Source organism: Bidens hawaiensis, unplaced genomic scaffold (genome assembly GCF_021521415.1).
Source record: "Bidens hawaiensis isolate Kalapana, Puna unplaced genomic scaffold, B.hawaiensis_p1.1 tig00030492_1, whole genome shotgun sequence".
NCBI lineage: Eukaryota > Viridiplantae > Streptophyta > Magnoliopsida > Asterales > Asteraceae > Bidens > Bidens hawaiensis.
The window spans coordinates 62,057-71,083 of NW_027495075.1; positions in this window are offsets into that span (position 1 = coordinate 62,057).

A 9,027-nucleotide genomic window follows, 5' to 3' on the forward strand; every position below is an offset into this window, starting at 1 on the left:
TCTCTCTTTAGCCCTTTGTATATGTTCATAAATGGGAGTGCACCTCCAGAGGGGGGCCGGCCTCCCACTCTCTTATCTTATGCAGCATTGATTAGCTTAGCTGGGTTGGGTGGATCGTGCAATAAGCCTCTCTCGACCCTCCTTTTATCATACGTCTTTATGAAAGCCTCTCGCCTTTCGAGATCTTCTTGTTTGCCCGCTTTGATTAGGCTTCCTTTAACGGATTTGATCGGCATTTCGTGCCTGCAGTCCTGCTGAATTCGACCTTTTATCAGGGTAGCGTAGTAAGGTTAGAGGCGCAACTAGAAGAGTTGGCCCTCTTTCTTTTTTTTGATCAATTCGATTGCAGTCTTCGAAGTCCTTCTTGATTGATGGTCCCCATTAGGATTAGTGCTAATTAGCAGCCTTTTTGGAAGGCGAGATACTTATGTGTGACCGCGGATTCCACGGTAGCAGTAGTTCTAGCTCTACATTAGGAGCAGGGGGGCTCTATCTAAAGGAGGTACGAACCCCTCCCATAGTACGGTACGATGCAGCTGAAAAACTGAATAGGCTACCGCGGCCCGCTTCGCTTTTGTTGCGGAGCTCACTACTTTTAGAGTAGTGCTTGCAGCTTGCTGCTTTCTGTTCATGCGGAGCTCGCTGTCTACTCCACGAGTCGCCACAGCTTCGCCTACGCCACTTGTATATAGACAACAATAGCGCCCAAGATTTGCCCTTCGCGTAGTTCATTGAACCTTCCAACTTCACTCCGTGGCCTGTGCTAAAGAAGCGTGTCTTAACTAATTCCTTTGAACTCATTTCAGCTATTCTACCTCTCGATATCTCCTCACCTTGCACCTTTTCTTTCTTTTCCTCATCCCATGATCCTTTCCCATGTCGTGGAAGTGCAGCAGTGCTCCTTCATTCTTCATAACGACTATAACCAAGCTGCCAACCAATAAAGCAAGCACCTTCTTGGACTGAGACGTGGAAGCTCCGTTAGCACCTTAAGGTTGTCTTTCTCCTGAGAACCCTCGGGAATATTCAGAGACTCGGCTAATGCTTCTAGGCCCACATTCGGAGACAGACCAAGCACCTCTCTTACCCACTCACTATCTAATAAACCGGACTGGCTTATTATCTGAATGAGATCGGAAAGAGAGGAAGTAGCCCCAATCTTCCAATAGGCGCATACGAAAGGTTCTGAAAGAATTGAAAAAGCTCTGAAAAAGAAACAACCCGACCTGAGGAACTACCAACAACGGAAGAACTAGCAACAGCGGGAGAAACCTTTTCTAACCTCAGCTTCACCCCCTTCCTCGGGATTCTTTCTTTGATGATATGCCCTAAGCCCCTTTCAGAAGACCGAAGTCATTGGTGCTTTGCATAAGGGGTAAACGCGCCATAAAGACTATTGGTACCTATCATAGACTTGACTCATTTTAAGGGCTTGAATTCCTTTCCCCGAGTTAGAGGGGTTTTCTGAAGGTCTTCCTCAAGGGCCACTTGGTTTTCAAAAAGACTGTTACCCCCGGCCAGAGTAGAAGTAGGCAAACGGATGTTTCTGGGGGGAACTACGGGAGACGGAAGTAGAACTGTGGCGCCTTTCGACCCACCAAAGCCACTAAACAGTTGATAAGAACGTGTTGTGCAGTTTCGATAGCCAAGTTACACAAAACACACTTACTACTTACTAGCATGGGTTTATATATTCCTCCTCTTCAACGCTTCTATCGTAGGAATTTTATTCATCTCTGCTCGCCATACATAATATTGCATTTGGAAGGTATCCGCTTACGCCAATTTAAAACAAAATCATTATTACCAGCACGACTGGCCAGTTTTATAACTGATTTCACCAAGAAATCTCTCTTATTAGTAATGTAATATTATTATAAATAGAGTAATTATTAATTGTAGTGTATTATTACTTAATCAGTAGACTGATTTCATGTATAACTAGACTAGTTATATATATTTTTTGGGGAAAATTCTCAAAATAGGTATTTATGAAAATAAATTTCTAGTTTTAGGTAACATTTATAAAAAATTCCAGAAATATGTATTATAAACTAGTCGTGACGATTGGTTTATAAAAACCAATTAAAACTTGCCATGTGTCATTAAACTAACCGTAACGAGCACGTTCATTAATCATCTACTCGTCACGACTAAATAAATTTCATGTCTCGTAATCAACGCCCACGAGTAATTCATAATCATTTAGTCCGTACGAGTAGATTATAAGGTTAAACTAGTCGCGACGAGTTAACTACTAATAAACTACTCGTATAGGTAATGTAAACCAGGTAAACTAGTCATCGCGACTAAAGGACTTATGAATTACTCGTAGGCGTTGATTACTAGGCATGAACTTATTTAGTCGTGACGAGTAAATGATTAGTGAACCTACTCGTTACGTTCAGTTTAAGGACACGCGACAAGTTTTAATTGGTTCTACAAACTACTCGTCACGACTGGTTTATAATACATATTTCTGTAATTTTTTGCAAATTACACCTAAAACTAGAAATTTGTTTTCATAATGATTATTTTGGGAATTTTTCCAATTTTTTGAACTAGAGTAGTTATTGTTTGTAGTGTATAATTATTTAAGCACTAAATTAATTTAATGTTAGTAATTACACTACTATCATTTGCTTCTTTAAACCAATAAAAAATTTTGTGTTTTCCAACGACACGTGTAAAAGACACGACAAAGAACCAAACACGATAAGGAAACTGAACTGAACTGAACTGAACTTGGTGGTGTTGATAAATCTCACAGCAATGATCAACTCTCTTCAATCCTTCCACTGTAATCCGACACTAGTGTCTTCTACTTCTTCGTGTTCGTTATTTCAAACGCGTGCCACTCATTACCCCAATCGAATCAACCAATTCAACTTCAAAACCCACAAACTTCCCACTCGAAATCAACCTAATTTCACCGCAAACGCATTACCATTTCCAGTGGACCCATGGTCACCCACCATTGATTCACAGAGCATAGCTTCGCAACTCTTTGCTGTCTCCTTGTTCCCCTACATTGGATTCTTGTACTTCATCACTAGATCCAATTCTGCCCCCAAGCTTACCCTTTTTGGCTTCTACTTCTTGCTTGCTTTTGTGGGTGCCACCAGTTAAGTTTTCTTCTTCATTGTTTATGCCCGCCAAGTGTTTGTTAAAATGCCTAACTGAATTGTGCTAGTTTTATGTTCTTACTAATCATGATATCTTGACTAAACTATGGTATTTGTGAAACTACATCTTATTTGGATTTTGGAAACAGTTTCATGCATAATTCTTTTCATTTACATTCCAAAAATATGTTCAAAATTACTTTATTTTGAAAACTGTGGCTTGTTATGATAAACTTCTAATAGTGAGCCCTTTGTTGCATTAATTTCATAACTGATACATATAATTTGCTTGTGTTATGGTTTCAATCATCTTTCTATATCCTAATTGGAGAGTAGGGGCGCGAATGATCCGACCCACTCGCGAGCTACTCGAGATCGGATCGATAAAAGGCTCGCAATGAGCGTAGCCTTATCGAGCTCGAGCCTAGTATGGGAATATCGTTAAGGCTCGTCGAGCCTTAAGGAGCCAGGTGCATTTTTTAAGTTTTTGAATCTTAGGACTTCTATGCATTAATTACATGTTAACAGGCCACAAAGCTAAACTCTAGCTGAGCTGAGGCTCGTTTAAGGTTTTTCTCAAAATATATAAAAATAATTAAAATGTAAATAAATTAATTAGAAATAATAAACAATCCCAGCCGTAGCCGAGATCGAGCTTAAGAAACGACTAATGAGCCGAGCTCAAGCTTTAGAAAAAGAGCTCAAAACAGGCTGAGCTCGAGCTTTCGTAAATCAAAACTACGCTTGTCTCGTTTGCACCCCTATTGAAGAGTTTTTGTCAAATTTTGTTTGACATATTTACTTTGAAGCACATTTATTGTTGAATGAAATACATTTGATCTTACTATGTTTCTTTGTTCATATGTTTTTTGGCCTCTTTTCATCACATCCAGTCCCAGCAGGAATATACGGTAATCTCCTCTTTCCAAACTCCAATTTCATTTATAAAATTAGTTTACAAAATGAATATTGTTTTAGTTGTGAATATGTAAAATAAAAAGATTTATGGGTATTTTGGAGCAGCTAAGGTGCATTATGGAACTTCGTTATCAAATGTGGATTGGTTGCATGGTGGTGCGGAATCACTTCTCACGTTGACCAATTTGTTTATTGTTATCGGGCTAAGACAAGCTCTTGGGAAAGTCAACCGTGCAAAGGAAGCGGATGAAAACAGTCCATCTGCTTAACTTCAGTCTCCAAGTTATCAATTTCTCATGGAATTTCTTGTCTCAATTAGATGATACAAATATTGATGTATAATGTGCAATCTGTATTATGTTACTAGGCGGGTGCCCGCGCGATGCGGAGGGTGTCCGAACGCAAACCCTGCGAATCACATAACAATTAAGAGTGTTCATGGTTCGGTTTAAAGCCTTTAAACCTTTTAAACCAGTCATCAATTTGGTTGCACGGTCGGTTTTTTTTTTTTTTTTACTTTCACTCGGTTGATTGGTTTCAAAATTTTAAAACCGTGGCTAAAGGTTTGGTTCACGGATTATGCTAAAAACCGGCCATATTAAATCAGACCAACTTAAATTTGTATGCATTTTAATCTCTTTTATTATTTAGTATTTGACAAGTTTTGTTATATATATTAGATTTAGTTAAGATATAAATAAACATAGTCTTTTTTAATACAAGTAAAAATGACTATTGCAACTTTAAATTAACCTAATTCCAGTATGATTTTTTATAATCTTCGTTCTTGTTATAATTTCGCATCCTAGGTGTTCCATTAATCTTTACCATTTATGTAGCTAAAATTATCATTTTCCTATTTTGTTATCTATAAGAGAATTGGTAACGATTCGGTTTCAATTTTCAAAGATTCAATTTTGGTTTGGACAACGAAAAATCGATACTAATGGTTGGGCTCACAAGTTTAACTTACAAACCATAAAAAACTGACATCGAGCACCCCTACGTAACTTATTAATTTTTTAAAAATTGAAAAAATAATATCATACTCAAATTAAAAAGAATAAAATGCCCGATTTTATGGTGCACTTTTTTTACAAAAATATTAGCGTACGAAAAAGTTATGGCCGTTTAAAAATCGTGGTGGGAAGTTAGTTTAAGATTAAAATTAAAAACATAATATGGTTAAAGATGAGGGGACAAACTTGTAAGTTAGGTGAATTGTGTTTAAAAGACAAGTTTACCCCTTCTTACACATATACTTTATATATTAGGATTTGTAAAACTCTTAAAATCAAGTGTATTAATTACCCTTGTCTCATGTATTATATATAGTATAGATATATATGTTTGACATGAGTTTCTGTTTTGGTATATACTTTGTAAAATGTAATTTGTATTGAGGAGCGACACAACTATATCTTGCAAGCGTGCAGTGAATTAGCAATTTGGCAACTTCTCTTATTATTACATCCGCAACGAATTCAGCCTTGCGAGATTTACTGAGGCGCATATTTGATTTTTGCATCCACTTGTTTAAACTCTATTATTATTATTATTATTATTATTATTATTAATCAACTTATTAAATTGTGAAGTGATTGACATAATGATATTTATATACACAAGTATATTAATCTAATAATCTGTATAATGTAAATGTATATCAGGATCCTTCAAAGCCAAACATCTCTATTTTGCACGAAGGGCATGTTCTGTCTGGCATTAATCACCACATATGATTAAGGAATGTTGTATGCTTACTATCATCCAATAGTAATTGTGTGTGTTTGGGTCATTGAGTGTATGATGCCGCTAAACTGCTACATTTGGATAATGCAAATAGCTGTTTTTTCTTTTAAGATTAATAACCCATCTTCTAAATGTTGTGAATCAAACCAGACTTGCAACTGTCGAGTACCGATAGTACCCAATAATGCTAGCAGTACCAACAATGCAGAGTTTGAATTGTCTTGCACTTTTTCGCCAATGATATCGCATCACATAGAGACTTTGGCTTGAGCAGATATCCTCAACCCTTTGAAAAAGATACTTAGAGAAGTCAGAAGTGCTCTTGTCTTGATACACTATTGATGCCATCTAAGAGCATATCTCACTCTGAAGCTTTCTTGAGTTTCATTGATGCCAATGAAGTGCTTGCATCGTTAAATCTATTTATTTTTACACCAAAAGATAGGAGAGAATAACTATAAATCCTATTTAAATACGATTACTACCAAAATTAGAAGAGAATAACCATAGTCTATTTAATACCAAAAAAAAAGAAGTAAATTACAATAAACTTTAACTTTTTTTTTAACAGTCAACAAATCCTCCAAATTGGCTACTTAATAAATTCACCACATCGGGATATACTCATTTTTCGATCCGGGAAAAACCCTCACCTAAGGTGAATGCTCGTCAACACTCGTCCGAAGGCACGGTGGTGCGGTGAAATAAAACTCGTTTAGTTCAAGGATCCAACTAGTAAAAGTCAGAACCTGAGTCACATGGAAACACCAAGTCTCTCTATTACCACTAGCTCCAAAGAAATACGAGAAAACAATAATAAATTATATTTATAAAATTCAAGTATTCAACATCCATAAAATTGAAATTCTAAAATATAAAAAACTATTTATATAAAAGATGGTGGATGATTGAGAATTTGAGATATGAAGGAATGTCAATATGCAAGATGGTAAGATATGTTGCCACTCAAAACTAGCATCAAGGAAGATAATGGATTCTAAGAATGTCAAATATGGCACCACATCCTTAAATATGCTTTTATTTTATAAGCTACTAATCATGTCAAATACAGTGTTGGTCACTTGATTGTGTCGGATTTGGGAATTAGAACGTTTTATATATATATCTTTCAGACATGATCATGAAACAATTTATTTACATTAACGTCAATACTCGTCATCAAGGGGTCGTATACAAGAAAACTCGTACATATGTTTGATGTCCTTATCAATGTAACATTTTTATTGGTCGAACGATTTATGGACCTGATCGAACCTGCTTCTGGTTTCTCCCATGGTTTATGATCAAAAGTTCTTGTGACTTGTCATGTATCCCAAGGGTCGTGCACTTATTGGTAGTGGAGCATCTACAAGTTTCCGATTTTTCCCTTTAATTTGCTTTCCATTTGTTCTTTCGGTTATTTAAAAGAAATGATATGTGGTCCATGGAAAGAGTATGGAAAAATGACATGTCTTGAAAGAGACTTTAGTACCATCTAGTAAATAACAAGAAAGATTTGACTTTAGAGTACATTAAGCAATCGCCACGATCACAAAACACGGCCATGTGTCCCTCTTAACTTTGATCGTGTTATATATCATCGTGATCAAGTCGTATATATCTTTAAACACAACATCAATGCTATCTTTAAACTTGGTGTACCTTAAAGTCTTAGGTTATTTGATGAACAGATTAAGTTTTACATATGTAAATAAAACATGGATATATAACTATATATTCTCATAGCATTTTTTTCTTCATCCTTACTTTTGATACGACGTAATCTTCATGCAATCTGTATACGTTGTTCATATGAAACATAAATAATTGATTAAAGGATGCTACTCATGCTTATTTGTGGATTGATGATTTGTAGGTAGATATGCTTTTCCTAGAATAATTCTTCTTTTGTGAGTTCTAATCTTACCAAAGATTCATTGGTACCACTAGATGACAAATCCCAAAGGCATGCGTGACCCCACCAAAATAAATTATTTTCTCTCTTGGCAATAAATCCATATTTTGTTGGCTTATAAAAGGGGCACTTGACCAACGAGGTTTATCAAATATCAAGCTCTCAATACCAATGGGATAAGAGGGAGATTTTAAAAAGACTTCTCTTGAGGCATTGATTGCTCGTTCTCCCTCAAGGGCTTCTGGCTCTTAACTCGTATAAAAGAGTGTAGCCAAGCCCTTCGGGCAGAATGAAAATTCAATATCTTGATATTACAAAATCTTAGCTAGTCAAAATCGGTATGTTAGCTTCAAGATATTGGTATGGTGTCATCGCTTTCTTCTTTCAAAGACTTCTTGCAGCTTTTATGTAAGTTGAAAGTAGATTGCTTGTCATTAGTTCTCTTGTTTTCAGAATTTTTTTTAACACTGTAACATGAAATATACTACAAGATGTTTTGAACCGATCGGGCTACAAACTCAAACATGCAAGATCTTAATCACCTGCAATGGAAATTATTTATAAACATTGAAAACACATTAATAACTTTACAATACTTGTTATTACTTTATTATAATTTGGCTTATAGTTTATCTGTTCTTGTTAAGATAAAGTAGTCTATGTCCTATATATATACACCAACATACCTTTTAGCAAACAATATATATTTAGTATATGGTCCTATTTAACCTTTGTTTTTGTCACTTTCATAATATAAATTTACATTGAAAATGATGTATGTATGCGACCTCTTGGTGATAAACATCCATACTAGAGTATGGACAATTATTTATGTGGTTTTTATATTTAAACATGGTAACAGACTGAATGGAAACATTTTTACTACAAAAAGAACAAACTATGTAATAACATTTGTGGTAGCATAAACTTCGGACGACAATCAAGAAACAAATGTCCTACCACATGTATGATAACCCCTACAACCCGCTGCCCGTACTGACCTTTAAACCTACCCGTAATGACCAACCCTATTTTAACCACACCCATGCACACACCTAAACAACACCCTCCATATTAACCATGGAAAACAAAACCACCACCTTCACCTTCTTTGCCTTATTGTTATTATACACTGTCTGCGCCGCCCGCCCCACCGTCAAGCCACAGGTAACCAACCCGACCGACGATGCATCCAAACTACCCAAATACACCGGCCGTTCCAAGATTCTTCTCCCCGGTGAGAAGATTCTTCACCCCGAACCCGAAAAACCTACAAATGACCTTACACCACGTACGAACTTCTCAAGATTCCATCCG